The sequence below is a fragment of the Octopus bimaculoides genome, chromosome 8 (genome assembly GCF_046866305.1).
Source record: "Octopus bimaculoides isolate indiv1 chromosome 8, ASM4686630v1, whole genome shotgun sequence".
NCBI classification, from domain to species: Eukaryota; Metazoa; Mollusca; class Cephalopoda; order Octopoda; family Octopodidae; genus Octopus; species Octopus bimaculoides.
The window spans coordinates 10,387,704-10,405,203 of NC_142935.1; the positions used below are offsets into that span (position 1 = coordinate 10,387,704).

The window sequence follows — 17,500 nt, forward strand, 5'->3', positions numbered from 1 at the left end:
ACCATCACCATCATCATCATCATCATCATCATCAGAACCGCTGCGGCTATCATCAGAATCATCATCATTATCGTTATCGTTGTCATCATCATCACCATCTTCCCCCCCTCCCTTCCTCGTCACCGTCACCCTTATGATTGTCACCATCATCATGATGACCATCAACACTGCCACTATCATTAATTAGTCATTTCGTTAATTAGATCTCTCCCTGAACAAGACAGCTTTACGAAGTATGCACAACAGTCAAGTCGAGTCTATTATTGTTCTTTAAAGCTCCCCCCCCCCACAACCACCATCATCAAATCAACTTTGATTGACCAGCTAATACGTCAAAGACAATCCGGTCGTGTCCAACACGCCTCCCCGTTCCGCCCCAGGTGTAGCGTCCTTCATATTATGTCATCGCATGTAACCCTTCTTATCATTCTTGTGTTTAATTTCTAAGAACCATAACCTGATCTGTCATTTATTTGGCTGCTATTTCTAGCTGCTCGAACGAGCGCGTTGCCATGACACAAAAGAGCACCCGAACAAGTCAAAGAGATAACCTCTACGCTTTTCCTTTTCTTTCTTTTTTTCCCCCCATTTCGGTAACCAACTAACCACTACCACCACTCGAACGACCCACTAATAAGCCCGAACGACCCAGGCTTTTGTAAAGAAGCCTGTGAAATTTAAGTCGTACGGAGTTGAATCAAACTGTTTTTAATAATAATAATAATTAATTCGTTTTATTGGCCACAAGGGTTATATCAATTAAAAACATATAAGGACAAAGACAGGACGAAGGTTACAAAAGGTTTTGTCCGAAAAGGTAGGAAAGTTCGTCTAAACAGAGGAAGAAAACGGAGAAAGATATAATAAATAAATGATGATAATATACACGCACGCATATGTATATATACACACACACACACAATAAAATATTTTACTCACTCCATCTGGAGAGAAGATTTTTTCTCAAAGAGTTAAGATTGAGAAAAACAGCCCTTTCCCCACTATATACAATAAACACCTACTTGGAAACGTCAAGAACTGAAAGCGCTTGCACATCCATAAAAGCAAAGCCTACACACATCTTGTGAAATCTCTTCCCAAACGTTAGTGTCTTTCGACTTTCTAAAAAGGTTTTTTTCTCATTCTTAATTCTTTGAAAAAAAAATCTCTCCAAATATTATAACTGTATCAAGGAATTTCCAAAACACACTATATATATATATATATACTCTTTTACTTATTTCAGTCGTTTGACTGTGGCCATGCTAGAGCACCGCCTTTAGTCGAGCAAATCGACCCCAGGATTTATTCTTTGTAAGCCTAGTACTTTTTCTATCAGTCACTTCTGCCGAACCGCAGCATCAGTTGTCAAGCAATGCTAGGGGGACAAACACACACATATATACATATATACGACGGGCTTCTTTCAGTTTCCGTCTACCAAATCCACTCACAAGGCTTTGGTCGGCCCGAGGCTATAGTAGTAGAAGACACTTGCCCAAGATGTCACGCAGTCAAACTGAACTCGGAACCATGTGGTTGGTAAGCAAGCTACTTACCACACAGCCATTCCTGCGCCATACTATATATCTATCTATCTATCTATCTATCTATCTATCTATCTATCTATCTATATATATATATATATATATATATATATATATATATATATATATATATATATCTTCCTACATATACACACACACATGCATACACGTAAAGATCCCAGGAATGGAATTCAATGCATAATCAACATTTTTATTCTCCTTCTCCTTCTCTCACTGCTCACACACACACACACACATCTCCTTTGCACTTCCGTTCCAGAAACATTAGACTTCTGCAGACAGATATCCAACGGTTGCTTTAATCATGATTCAAGTAACAGCCAACGTTTGCAATGGCGACAGCAGATCATGTATTTTATTCGTCTAATATGGCCGACAGACTTTTCACAGTGTTGCTCAAAGCAAGAAAGAAAGAATGAGAGAGGGAGAGAGAGAGAGAGAGAGCCTTCTTGTAGAACAGGATTGTACAACTAGTTTGCAGGGTCGTGTTGTTATTTGAGAACTTCAACACTCATTCGACAATAATTCACCTAACCCCGTTCAGTTTTCAACTTAATGTTTTTCGTCTATTCCTTGCTACTTTCTTTCCCTTTTCTCTATTTGGTGGGTGGTGTATAAATAGTTATACGAAATACTGTGTGTATGTGCACACACACATGTATATACTCATAAGAATTCATTAAGAATCGCGGCATATCAACATGTAAGACGCCATATCTATCTATCTATCTAGCTACCTAGCTAAACACACACACACATAGTGTTGCAGAGGGAGGGAGAAAGAGACATAAAGCGAGAGAGAGAGAGAGAGAGAGAGAGAGGTCGATTACATCGACCTGTGTTTCACTGGTACTTAATTTATCGAACCCGAATGGATGAAAGGGCAAAGTCGACCTCGGCAGAATTTGAACTCAAAACGTAGCGACTAGAGAAATACCGCTAAGTATTTCATTCGGCGTGCTAACGACTCTGCCAGCTCGCCGTTTAAATAATAATAATAATAATAATAATAATAATAATAATAATAATAATAATAATAATAATAATAATAATAATAATAATAATGGTTTCAAATTTTGCCACAAGGGCAGCAATGTTGGGAAAGGGGATGAGTCGATTACATCGACTCCAGTATTTCACTGGTACTTAATTTATCAACCCCGATAAGATGAAAAGCAAAATGGACCTTGGCAAACGATTCTGCCAACTCGCCGCCTTAATAATTCTTTCTCAGATTTGGGGGAAAGGATTAAGTCGATTACATCGACCCTAGTGCGTAACTGGTACTTATTTAATTGATCCCGAAAGGCGAAATTTGAACTCAGAACGTAGTGGCAGACGAAATGCCGCTAAGCATTTCGCCCGGCGTGCTAACAATTCTGCCATCTCGGTGCCTTGATAATGATAATGATAATAATAACAACAACAACAACAACAACAACAACAACAACAACAACAAGTCTTTCTGTTATAAGCACAAGGCCTGAAATTTTGGTAGAGGTGGGTATGTCAATTTTCATCGACCCCTCTGCTCAACTGATTGTATCGAGGCCAAAAGCATAAAAAGCCGGAAGAAATGTTACCAAACGTTTCATCCGACTGGCTAACGGATGCTAACCAGCTCGCTACCTTCAGTACATGCGTAATAATTGTTATTGATCGACCAGACAAATGATTCGCAGGTATTCGGCCACATGAATACGCATGCGCGACTCACAGAGTACGCTGTCCCAGATGCAGATGCCTCAGTGTGTCCTTGAGACACGCTGTATAGATTATAGACAAGCATGGTTGGGTTTAAACTGTAGTTTCCAATTGTATTGATTACAGTAAATACAATCACGTACACGCATCGATATAGCTGAACAGTCTCAACCATATCTACGCATTTTATTGATATCCGTGAGTACGATGACGCATCTTCCTATCGTGTTTGTTAGAGCTTCCGATACTTCTGCAATTTGCTTAGCCAGGTTAAGGACGGCATTTATAGGACATCTATTTTCGTGATCACACACACACAGACACAGTGTATACGCGTAATCCTGCAAAAGTGATTAATATATACACATACAGACGCAAACACTGACGCACAACATCATCACCACCATCATCATTTTAAAGACCACATCTCCATGCTTGCATGGATCGGACGGAATCTGTTCTGTTGAGGCCGAATTACAACGACTGGATGCTTTTCTTGTCGCCAACCGTCGCCTGTTTTCAAACAAGGTAATTAATGTTTTCACGTGGCCGTAGACATTTTTACACGGAAGACTGGAAACGAATGACACCGCTTCTATGACAATCGTTTACGATTGTCAGTGCCAGGTGATGACAAGACAAGGAGACACAAACAAACGTATGTATGAATATGTATATATACAAGTGTAACTGTCCGAAATAGTTGTGACTTCTGGGACTTGATTGATGAAAGAAAGCCAAGAATGACCCGTCCTTTTTTTTTTTGCCTGTCCTTCTAACTGTTGTTTCTGGTGTCCGCCTTTGTGTCATCTATCTGTCCGAACGTTTTAATGCCCTCTATTGCGTTTTTGTCCCATATATATATATATATATATATATATATTATATTATATTATATTATATATATATATATATATATATATATATACAGAGAGAAAGAGAGAGAGAGAGAGAGAGAGAGAGAGAGATTACATGGTAACATATACTCCATCATCCTCAGGTAAAATTTTCAACAGGTAAGACACACACACACAAAAGGCTTCTTTTTAGTTTCCGTCTAACAAATCCAGTCGTATGATTTCGGTCGGCTCAGGGCTATAGAAAACGATTACCCCAGCTGCCATGCAGTAGGACCGAACCTGAAAACTCACAGCTGAGAAACGAACTTCTTAACCACACTGCAATGTCTGCCACACACATATATACATACACACACACAAAATAAAGCTTGAACGAGCCGGGTTTCTGTTAGAGGCCTGCGAAACTCTAAGTCACATGGTGTCGAATCAAACTGTTTTAGATACTACTACTACTACTACTACTACTAATAATAATAATAATAATAATAATAATAATAAGAAGAAGAAGAAGAAGAAGAAGAAGAAGAAGAAGAAGAAGAAGAAGAAAGAGGAGGAGGAGGAAGAGGAATATGGTATAGAAGACAGGCTACAGCAAATATTCTGCTCAATACCAGATTTGCTTGTGAGTTGTTTGGCCTTAGCCAGTTGAGCATGTCCCTTGGTGGCTGACAATATGTGCATCTCTGATCACGAGCAGAAGTAGTGGGGGAGCATCAAAGCCATGCGTTGAGAGGAATTCTTTGGGGTTTGAATAATTCATTTCTGGAAACATGGGTGTTTCGTTCAACATCCTTCAACAACCCTTATGAGCAGGATGGGCTACTAGACCTGAAGAAAATTCTAACTGGGCCCCACCTGCAAAGTCATGCGCTGTTTATCTTGATATGATATCACCATGTTGTGCACATATGGTTGTGATGCATGTGCCTGGTGTACCCTTATCAGACGGGTAGTCATGATGGGTATATTGGGCTTCGTATATTTGTACCCCAGTGTCACTTTGGTGGCATGCACTGCTCTCTCATTCAATAATAATAATAATAATAATAATGATGATGATGATGATGATGATGATGATGATGATGATCCCTTCTACAAAAGGTACAAGTCCTGAAATTTGGGGGGACGGGATTAATCGATTAGATCGATCCCACTGTTTCACTGGTAGTCACTTGATCAACCCCTAGAGGATGAAAGGCAAAGTCGATCTCGGCGGAATTTGAACTCAGAACGTAGCGACGGGTGAAACACCAATGTATGTATGTATGTATGTATGTATGTATACACGCATGCATGTATGTATGCTCACACTCGTGCTTCTAAATCCTTTTATATAATTTGAAACTATAACAAGGATTATATATCACAACCGTATTTTCATCACAAACAGGTCTCCATTAGCGTGTGTTAATTAATATCCGTAAACATGTCTCTATACCTATACACGCACATGCTTTAACACGTGTTAACCCCAAGACAAATCCTGAACAAGCAAACCTACGTGATCCAAATGATTCCAACCGTGGAGATAACCTACGATCACATCGTGCCCTATTTAAAACAGTACAGATCGTTGCTGTTATTTCTAAAAGCCCCAGTAACCACATAGATGGCACTTCGTTGGCGAAAAGGCGCGACTTGAGAGCGATTTAGCTCCTATTTCTTCTAAAACTTCAGAGACGGCGTATGATTCCACGTTGACGATAAGAAACAATTTGAGGGAGATTTGACTGTTACCTTTAAAAGCTCCAACTACTACGTACATAGTACTTCGTTGAAGTCAAGGTATGACTCGAAGAAGAATTGACTGTTATTTCTAAAATCTCCAGCGTCCACGCAGAAGGTCCCTCATTGATGATGGCGTAGATTTGGTTGCTATTTTTAATTGTTCCAGCGAACATGTACATAGTTCGGTGTTGACAATTTGAGGGAGATTTAACTGCTATTTCTAAAACCTTCAACAACCACGAATATAACTCCTAGTTGAAGATAAAATGCAATGAGGGATATTTGACTGCTATTTCCAGTTGCTCCAGCGACCACATAGCACCGCTTTGATGTTCACACGATTTGAAGATTTAACTGCTATTTCTAAAACCTCCAACAACCACGAAAATGACTCCTAGTTGAAGGTAAAAATGCAATGAGGGATATTTGACTGCTATTTCCAGTTGCTCCAGGATTCACATGGCACCGCTTTGAAGGGGTTTTAACTGCTATTTCTAAAACCTCCAACAACCACGAAAATGACTCCTAGTTGAAGGTAAAATGCAATGAGGGATATTTGACTGCTATTTCCAGTTGCTCCAGCGACCATACGGCACCGCTCTGACGTTCACACGATTCGAAGGGAGATTTAGCTGCTATTTCTAGAACCTCCAGCAACCACGTAGACGGTCCCTCGTTGAAGCCGACATTAAGCTGGGATTTGACGGAAGATCTGGCTAGAAATTTCCCAGCAGGTCTGGCAACAAGCATAGAAAGCAAGAGACGTACAGCCTCTTCCCTTTAAAAACAAACAACAACACTCAGACTGAGTCAGTCGAAATCAATTTATTTTGTTAGACCTGGCTTTGACTGGCGGACACTTAACACGAGCTGCAAAGATCCATCAGATCCTCTTTTACAAATACGACCAACAGGCTATCGATCCTTTTAACTACATGTTAGCAATGTTTATCGATTTTTTTTCTTCTTACATGGGAATAGTAATCAAGCGATTAACAACAACACCAAGTCGAGTCTTATTGCTATTCTCTTAACGCTGCCATCCACCATCACCAGCACCACCACCACCACCACCATCGCCACCATTAAGTCTTTCTCTCTTAGCCTTATTCTTATTCTTTTCTTTTTCCTTTTTTTCTGTTTCTCCGCCTCAACTTCGTCGTTCTCACGCCCTTTCTTACCCCATACATCTTAAGATTCTACTTCAATGCCGAACCAAAATCGTTCAGCGTTTCCAACGTACCAACAACGCAGATGCAACTTCATTACGCAGTTGCATGAGCAACTAGAAATAGTAGCTAAACACGCCTCTTAAATCACACTCTACAAACATAATAAAAAAATATTCAGACAAATACATAACAAAAACACCAAGACTTACAAATATATATAACATACAGAAAATTGCACTACTGGGCACTGCACACATCCTACGCAAAACACTTTCAATACAGTAACCATAAGAGCATCACAGCAAACCACAGCACATACCCAAGGCACACAGAGCTGCGCTCGGTAGTGAAGTGAAAGCACGTTATAAAAATAAAACTACTGAACAATAATAATAATAATGGTTTCAAATTTTGGCACAAGGCTAGCAAGTTTGAGGTGGGTATAAGTGGATTACATCGACCCCTAAATACTTAACTGGTACTTATTTTATTGACCCCGAAAAGGCGAAAGGCAAAGTCGACCTCGACGGAGTTTGAACCCAGAACATAAAAACGGCCGAAATGTCGCTAAGCGTCTTAACGGTTCTGCCATGTCACCACCCTAATAATAATCTTTTCAGGTAAAGGCACAAGGCCCGAAATTTTTTTTGTGAGGAGGTGACTAGTCGATTACATCGACTCCAGTGTTTCACTGGTACTTATTTTATCGACCCCGTAAAAAATGAAAGACAAAGTCGACCTCGGCTGAATTTGAACTCAACGTAAGGACGGCCGAAACGCTTAGCAGCATTTCGCCCGACGTGCTAACGATTCTGCCAACTCACCGCCCCACCCTAATAATAACCATTTCTAAGGCGGCGGGCTGGCAGAATCGTTAGCACACCGAGCAAACTGCTTAGCGGTATTTCGTCCGTCTTTACGTTTTGACTTCAAATTCTACCGAGGTCGACTTTGCCTTTCATCCTTTAGGGGTCGATAAATTAAGTACCAGTTGCGTACTGGGGTCGATCTAATCGACTGGACCCCTCTCCCCCAAAATTTTAGGCCTTGTGCCTAGAATAGAAAAGAATAACCATTTCTTTTATTTGCCACCAGAGCAAACGATTGGGGGACACTACAAAAACAGACATTAAGTGTTGGGGTTTACACAAAAGCATTAATAATATACAAAAGGAAGTAGACATGACTTATAATAGAACAGAGAAGGAAATTATACAACAGTAAAAAGAAAGAGGGGGGAATAAGGATAATAGTGATATGGACCCCCTGATACGGGAGGACCTCTAGGAATAATCGAAGAACCTAACTGTTCAAGATCTCCCTGAACAATAAGGGCAAACGACCTCTCCAATTCCTTTTCTCCGACTCAGAGGTCTACACTTAGAGCCGTACCAACCACTCTTGCCATTTTCGCAACTTTCACTCACTTTTCAATAAATTTACTTGAGGACAGCACCTCTTTCTCCACCCACACTTTCATCTTCAAGTGAAACTTAAAGAAAAAAAAATCGATGAGGGCTCTACCAAAGAAGAATGTCTCTGTCCTTATGCCTCCCGACCTCGTCCACCGGACAACCTCTTTTGCCACAGCCAACAAGCAAAGGAAAATTGCCTTACCAACCCAGTTAAAAGGAAGGCGGTCGGGCAATCTTCACTATGGACTCGGCCGACAGACGGATCTGTCCCACATGCAGCAGTAGCTGTTCGACGTGACTCCACGAGTCAGCAGTGCCTGAACGTTGAACGAGGACGTGCAGAACTGTTTCGCGCACCTCGGACAAGCCCGTTTGACAGCACATCCGTGCTGTAGAATTTATCTCGAACTGGTGGCGCCCCCCGCCTCGGTAGCACTGACAGGCCAAGGACATCTGGAAATTTATCCTTGGTAGACACCGACCGGAACGTCCTCCGAAACAGACTAACCAGTTCGCTTTCGTCGATGCCCAGAGTCTCCCCGAAAACGTCGCACTGTCCCGTCACTAATCCTCTATACGTTGCTAAAGTAGAGCATCCACCGATCCGAGAGGGCTATGAGCGCCTGACGATACGCCAGATGCCAGACACCCAGTTCCGGCCTTTCCTACATTCAGGACCGCAGTTCCGCCAAGGAGACTAGCTGCGAAAAGACGTACCTCACAAACGGAGCTTCTTACCACCATGGGCTAAATAATGTTGGCTTTCCCGGATTTCATACATATATTTCCCCGACGCCATTCTGGATAAGACGCCGAACTGTCACAGGATTATTCCTTTTTGTCAGCGGACAGGATCCACTTGAAATGAAGTGTTTTGCTCAAATAATACAAACGCGTCCCTCTGTCCAGGAAGTGAAACCACAATCTTACGATCGTGAGTGCAACACCCCTAACCACAAAGCAACGCGCTTCCCATATCTGTGTGTGTGTGTGTGTGTGAGAGACGAGAGAGAGAGAGAGATGGTGGGGGGGGGGGGCGTGAGATATCGGATTTCTCGTTTGATGAGTCATCAACTTCAATTTCATCATAGCTGTTGTAGACTTCATTGAAACTGTAACTGTTGTTATTTTATTGTTGTTTAGCCCTAGGTCAAATCTGATATGGCAGAAAAACAAAAACAAAAACAATCATCTAAAGCATTTTAGCAATGAATGCGTTCGTATTTTAATCTTTTACTTATTTCAGTTATTGGACTGCGGCCGTACAGGAGCACCATCTAGAAACGGTTTCAGTCGAACAAATCAAAACCTTAGTAATTATTATTTTTATTTTTCAAACCTGACACTAATTCCATTGGTCACTTTAGATAAACTGCTAAGTTAAAAGGACGGAAAGAAAACCAATACCGGCTGTGAACCGGAGCGACAAACACACACACACGTGAGCATATATATATATATATATATATATATATACATCGAATTCTACGAGAATTACGTAAACGAGTAAAATGTAAATAGAATCAACAAGCCTTCACTATGTATTGACGATAATTGAATATAAAGCCCGTAACGGAAGAGCCAATTATTTCCCGTTACGGAGTTTTCTGCCATTATATTAGAATAACTTCTATCGCCAGTATACAGTGAAGGCTTATAAATTTTATATACAACGCTACATATATATCGGTCTGCCCAGTCCACTCGCAAGGTTTTGGTCGGCACGCGGTCATAGTAGAAGAAACTTGCCCAAGGTACTACGCAGTGGGATTGAACCGGAAATCATCTTGTTGGGAAGCAAACTTCTTACTACAGAACGATCTAACTCAGACAACATTATCTAAAGTTTCCCTGTAATATTTCTTACAGACTGTAGGATGTGATATCAATATGAATGATATTCGGCTGTTATTTCTAGCATGGCGAGGTAGCACGTAGAGTTTCCCCTCGATGCTCCGTCGTAGGATGTTAATAACGCGAGTGTATGTGTGTGAGCAGTGATCAAATTTACACAATAATAATTGAAAAATAAAGAAACGAAAAAAGAGAGAAAGAAAGAGAAGGAATTCGTAAAACGTGCGAAAAACACGAAAGAACAGGTTTTGTTTATTCTTGACAAATCTTAAAGAATGTCAGAAGCCATAAAGTTCAAAACGAAGAATACGTTTTGTAAGAGAAACGGCTCATCTGATATCTTTTCGCTTTGCTACTTGACAAACAGATCGGCCATTAATTTGAGCATGTGATGGCGAGACTCGAGAAAGCAAGCGTCAATATATAACGTCTCACTGGGTCATCACAATTACTCCTATGAATTTAAAATTAATACATACATACATACATACAGGTGGATAGATAGATAGATAGATAGATAGATAGATAGACAGACATACGTATAGACATCTTTTAACTTTTACTGGCTTTAGTCAAGAAATTGACCCTATTACTTGTTACATCAGTTTCTTTTGCGGAGCCCTTAAGGTTACAGTGACGTAAACAACACACACAAGTGTGTGTATGTGTATGTGCATATATATATATATATATATATATATATATATATATACACCCACACATATAATATACTGTTGATGTTAGACGATTCATACAAACACGAGCATCCAAAAGAATGACTTTTCTGTAATGTAATGTACGCAAGCACACGTATATGTATGCATCGTTGTATGTATGCGTGTGGTGAGCTAACAGTGCCGGTGGTTCGAAAAATAGCGTTCAATACAAAACTGGGAAGTGGTTGGCGTTAAAAGGGCATTTTCGCCGCAGAAACCTTGCCAAAACAGACATTAGAAAATGATTCCGACTTGGGACTCACCGGATCCTTGCCAAACCATCGAACTCATGTTAGCATGGAACACGGACGTTGTATGGCGATGAGAAAGATGATAGACATACCTTTCAATCTATCTATATTGGCCTTAAAGAATTTAGTCGAATGAATCGACTCCAGTACTTCTTAAGCCTGGTACTTACTTATCCTATCGATCTCTTTCGCCGAACCACTAAGTTGCGGGGACGTAAACACACCAACACTGGTTGTTAAGCGAGGAGAGGGACAAACACAGACATAAAGACTCACACATACATTGATACACGCACACATATTCATTCATTCCTTAAACCACAAGAGCATAACAGTTTGATTCGGCCTCCATGCGACATTAAGCTTCGCAGGCTCCTAAGAGAAACCTAGTTTGTTCAGGCTCAGAATACCAAATCTGGCAGAATCGTTAGCACACTGGAAAAAAAAAATACTTTTCAGCTTTTTTTCTGTCTTTACGTTCTGAGTTCAAATTCCGCTGAAGTCGTCTTTGCCTTTCACTATTTTGTGGTCGGCAAAATAAGTACCAGTTGAGCAATGGAGGCGATCTAATCGACTAACACCCTCTCGCCCAATTGCTGACCTTCTACCAAAACTTGAAAGCATTGTTGTTGTTGTTGTTGTTGTTGTTGTTATTCTCTCGGCCCTTAAGGTCGTGTGTAGGTTGGTGGAAATTATTCTAGGTGCAGCGGACAATTAGAACCGTGTCGAGATATAGGATCGGGATCGCCGGTTCATTTCGTCCGAGCAGTAATATACCACACATTCACACTCACGCACACACACACACAAACACACACATTAAGGAAGTCAAATATTGACTTAAGACTCGGAATATGAAATATATTTCTAAATGGAAAAGACTGACTGTGACTTCGAAGTTTCGCATTAGACCACCGGTTGCTTCACAATCTTAGATGAAACCGGCTGTTCATGATGAAATCGGGAATCATTGCCAAAATTTTCTTCGTGCTCATCTACCTATCCGCCTCTCTCTCTCTTTCTCTCTGTCTATCTATTTATTTATCTATCCACATATATCTATATATCTTGCTTGTTATATACATATTACACTATATCTATTTTTCAATATATCTACATGTATTTGTGTGTGTGTGTGTGTGTGTGTGTGTGTGTGTGTGTGTCGCTGCGTGGCAACTTCGGCAAGTATTTTGTACTATAGCCTCGGACCGACCAAATCCTTGTGAGTGGATTTGGTAGACGGAAACTGAAAGAAGCCCGTCGAATATATGTATATATTTGTGTGTGTGTGTGTGTGTGTGTGTGTGTGTGTGTGTGTGTGTGTATGTGCGTCACCCCACCATCGCTTGACAACTGACAGAATAAGCACCAGGCTTACAAAGAGTAAGACCATGGGTCAATTTCTTCGACTAAAAGGCGGTGCTCCAGCATGGCCGCAGTCAAATAACTGAAACAAGTAAAAGAATAAAAGAATATGCGCATATACGTAAACATATGTATATAATACATACATACATACATACATATATATATATGTATATATATATATATATATATATATATATATATATATATATATATATATATATATATATATATATATATATATATGTATAATCTTACAATAACCATTGTTTAACCATTTTCTCACACCGTCTCCGATGACGGGATATATAAAATATCCCGGAAACAGCTGTAAAACCTATATATAAATGATCTAAAATCTCTCGCAGCCTTGGATTTTTATTTCATTTAAACATTATATATATATATATATATATATATATATATATATATATATATATATATATATATATATATATATATATATGTATAATCTTACAATAACCATTGTTTAACCATTTTCTCACACCGTCTCCGATGACGGGATATATAAAATATCCCGGAAACAGCTGTAAAACCTATATATAAATGATCTAAAATCTCTCGCAGCCTTGGATTTTTATTTCATTTAAACATTATATATATATATATATATATATATATATATATATATATATATATATATGTACGTACACACACACACACTGCATTTAGTTTACAGGGAGTGTGGTTAAATAACCTAGAAAAACCGTCATCAAACGACTTAAACGCCATCTACATGATGACATGGGTGGGTGTTTATTTTTCCGTTGGTCTTCAGTGCATTTGAACAGAAAGACTAAGTAAATACAGAATTTGACACAGAAAATGTGGGTGCCACTTGGTAATTAATCAAGTTGATAACAGTATGAAATTTAGGTGATGTCTATGGAGGCGTTTTTGTATTCGTTCGTTTCTGCTTTTTTCTTTGTTGTTTTTGTGTTGCGTTGGTTTCGTTGCTTTCTAACCATTTCAGAATATATAAGTTTCTTTCGGGTTTATGAAAGGTTTCCATGTTTCTCTCTCTAATATTATTCTTTTCTACTCTAGGCATAAGGCCCGAAATTTTGGCGGAGGGGATCAGTCAATTAGATCGACCCCCAGTACGTAAGTCCTTATAAGATATGTACACCAATGAATGAAGTGATATATACTGAGAGGTGTCTATGTGTTTACACACACACACACACACACACAAGCAAAGCACATGCATATCTCTAGACATATATTTATATGCATGCATATACAGATATATGCAAGTATGTATATGCATAAGCAAATATTTATGAAAGGAAAGACAGACAGACAGATAGGCAGACAGACAGACAGATATAGATAGATAGATAGATAGATAGATAGATAGATAGATAGATAGATAGATAGATAAATGGACAAGACAGATGACTAGAAAGGTAGACAGACAGATAGATAGATAGATAGATAGATGGACAAGACAGATGACTAGAAAGGTAGACAGATAGATAGATAGATAGATAGATAGATAGATAGATAGATAGATAAACATACATACATACATACATACATAGACAGACACATAGACAAAAGCACGTATAAATAGATAGTTGCACAGGTAGCATAGCTAAATTGCATAGCCGAAAAGATAAAATATATACATCACTCTATGGAGTAAAACGTAAGAAGTGAGCAGAGAAAAATAGTGCATGTGCATATTGGCACCGCTTTTAAGTGATACGAGTATCAATTTAATCAAGATCATCTGAATCTAATCTCTCCATATTTGTCTCTCGAACGCTGACAGGTAGATCGATAAACAGACAAAAATTGGTATAAGTCTAATAAATATAAACACACGCATCTACTTATCTACATCTACATGCTTTATCTACCTCCATTTAGAGAGCGGCAGACACGGTGAAGTAGTCGTATGTACGTAGATACAGCGTGTTTGATGAGATGGAGAGGATGCTGGATAGATAGATGGATACATAGAAGAATATAGATAGACAGATAGATAGACAGATAGATAGACATGCGATAGAGGGATACATAGATAGGTAATTTTGATGGAGATATACAAAGACACAAACAGATGGATTGATAAATAGAAGGATGGTATGGATAAACTGATAGACAGATAGATAGATAGATAGATAGATAGATAGATAGATAGATAGATAGATAGATAGATAGATAGATAGATAGTGGTAAAAAGACGGACACACGGATTGATGAGAAGAAAGATAAATGGGTTAGAGAGAAGTAGCCACACACACACATATGCAGAGGGGGAAAAAACGGTGCCAATTAGGTAAAGCAGAAGAGGGGTTATTATCACGAAGAAGTAAAGTCTATTCCTTAAAATCAATCTGACGATCCAATAAGGTTTCTGTCTGTGCGTCGTCTCATCAACCAGTTTCATAAACCCGCCTTAGTTCTTTTTTTTTTTTCTTAATTTTCTACCTTTCTGTCCGTGTAAATAAAATAGCAAATTTAAATATTGTAGAAAGATAATAGAAATGCGATTAAATTGTTTTGGCATTAAACTATTATTAGACATACATGCATATGTGTGTGTGCGTGTGTGTGTGTGTGTGTGTACGTTATGTGATTGAACCGATAATGCTTTTTAATAAAAGTGTTATCTCTATTGTTTTATTTATCTCTTTATGGCGTTTTGAATACGTGTTCACATAAATGTATATATCTATCAATCTCCCTCTTTATAATGTTCATGTATGTCATGTGTACAAACATAGATATACATATATACACATATATATATACATACATACATATATATATATAGAGAGAGAGAGAGACAAATAGATAGATATATAGATAGGTAGACACAGAGAGATACAGATAGGTAAACAGATAGATAGATAGACAGACAGATAGATAAGATAGATAGACAGACAGATAGATAAGATAGATAGACAGACAGATAGATAGACTTCATATGTGTCTGGGTATATATGTATAGGACCTTATTCATATACATGCACACACACACATATAACTGTGCATGTATCTATCTAGCTCTCTCCAAACACATATACGTACGTGTGTGTATAGTCACACACAATTCAACATCATATGTGCAAAAACCTTTACAGACAAACAACGATATACTCTAAAACAACAGTATATGTGTGTGTGTTTGTGCGTGTGTGTATGCCTTTTTCGAAAGCCTTACCAGCAGTGTAACTACAACTATATGGAAATACCTTTCTTAAACACTATATAACTAACGCCATTACTACCACCACCACCACCAATAACAACAATACCAACATAGGTACAGTACAGCTCTCCCTAAATGTAATCTGCATACCCTAAATTCTAACACGACCAAATCTCTGTAGGTATGTCTAAACACGCATGCACGCACACACACAGGCACCTAATTTCACCGTAATCCCCTAAGAATTGATATAGAAGCAGCTACAAAATTTAGTGGAGTATCTATTGTCGCATTTTGTAGTCACGTTAGGCAGGCAGTTGCTAAGGAACTTTTAAAATAAGATTCGTGGAGGAAGGAGAAAAAAAAAAAGGCCACTGTAAGTTCTATTTGCAAACGCAAGCATTCTCATAGTCTCTTTATCTTAAAAGAACGTGAGAAGTGAAATATCTGATGCCTGGCTTAGCTTGCCTGGCTTTGCCTTTCTTGCTTTTTAAAGCCGAGCTTTGCCTGCTTCGCTTCTCCCCTCTTCTTAGAAAATAAAACGGCATATAAACAATTAACAAAGGCAGGTGCGCGTATCAAAAAAAAAAAAAACGATGGATGGACCAAACAAATGTTGGAAATTAGGAAGAAGAAGTAGATGATGAAGAAGAAGAAGAGAAAAGAAGAGCATTTGCAACGACGATCGAATCATTAAGATGTTTTAAATGTAACGATGTGTGTGCATGTGTTTGTACATATATGACTGTGCGTTATGTCTTGTTTGTCTGCCGTCTGGTAAGGGAAATGATATTATATATATGTATGTATATATATATATATATATGTATATATATATATATATATATATATATATATATATATATATATATATATATATATATATATATATGTATATATATGTATATATATGTATATATATATATATATATGTATATATATATATATATATATATATATATATATATATATATATATATATATATATATATATATATATATATATATATATATATATATACATATATATACACACACACACACACGTATATCTGTATATGTATGAAAGAAAGAGAAGTATGTAATACGTAGGTTTGTAGACAGATGGATGCGTGTACCTCTGTGCCTCTGTGTGTGTGTGTGTATGTATAAGTATCATTAGGAAGTCGTCCATTGTACGGTTTCCCTTAGCATGAGTTGTCGAGAGACCCTTTAACGAGGGAAAAGAGAAAGAGTACAGGACTGTATGTAGATAAAGAGAAAATTTAAAAGAACTAAACTGGGTGAAAAGCTAGAGAAAAATAGAGAGAAGAGAAAAATAGGGAAGAGAAATTTTAGAGAAGCCGAAAATGAATGGGAACACACACACACACACACACACGCACGCATGCACACCACATACATACATACAGACGCACACACTCAAAGCAAAACTGTATTTGGTTCAGAGTCTAACGAACAGAACACATTAAAAGTATGCTGTCTTGACAAATATCAACGGTAACGTTGATGGCTGCCGCCGAATCGATGATGCTGAGAGAAATGGATGGTTTAAATTAAGAAAGAAGACTAATTATCAATTAAATTCCATCTTTATTTAATCATACACATGATAACACATCCACACAAATACGTATACACACACGCGCGCGCAGGGAGTACGAACAGAAAACATACTCTCAT

The 17,500-nt window shown here is 38.4% G+C and overlaps 1 protein-coding gene across 1 annotated transcript in view; it reads right to left on the bottom strand.

Moving 5' to 3' along the window:
- Window positions 1-17,500, bottom strand: part of LOC106872474 (glypican-5) — a 357,300-nt gene that overhangs the window by 338,203 nt on the left and 1,597 nt on the right. The window lies entirely within an intron of this gene.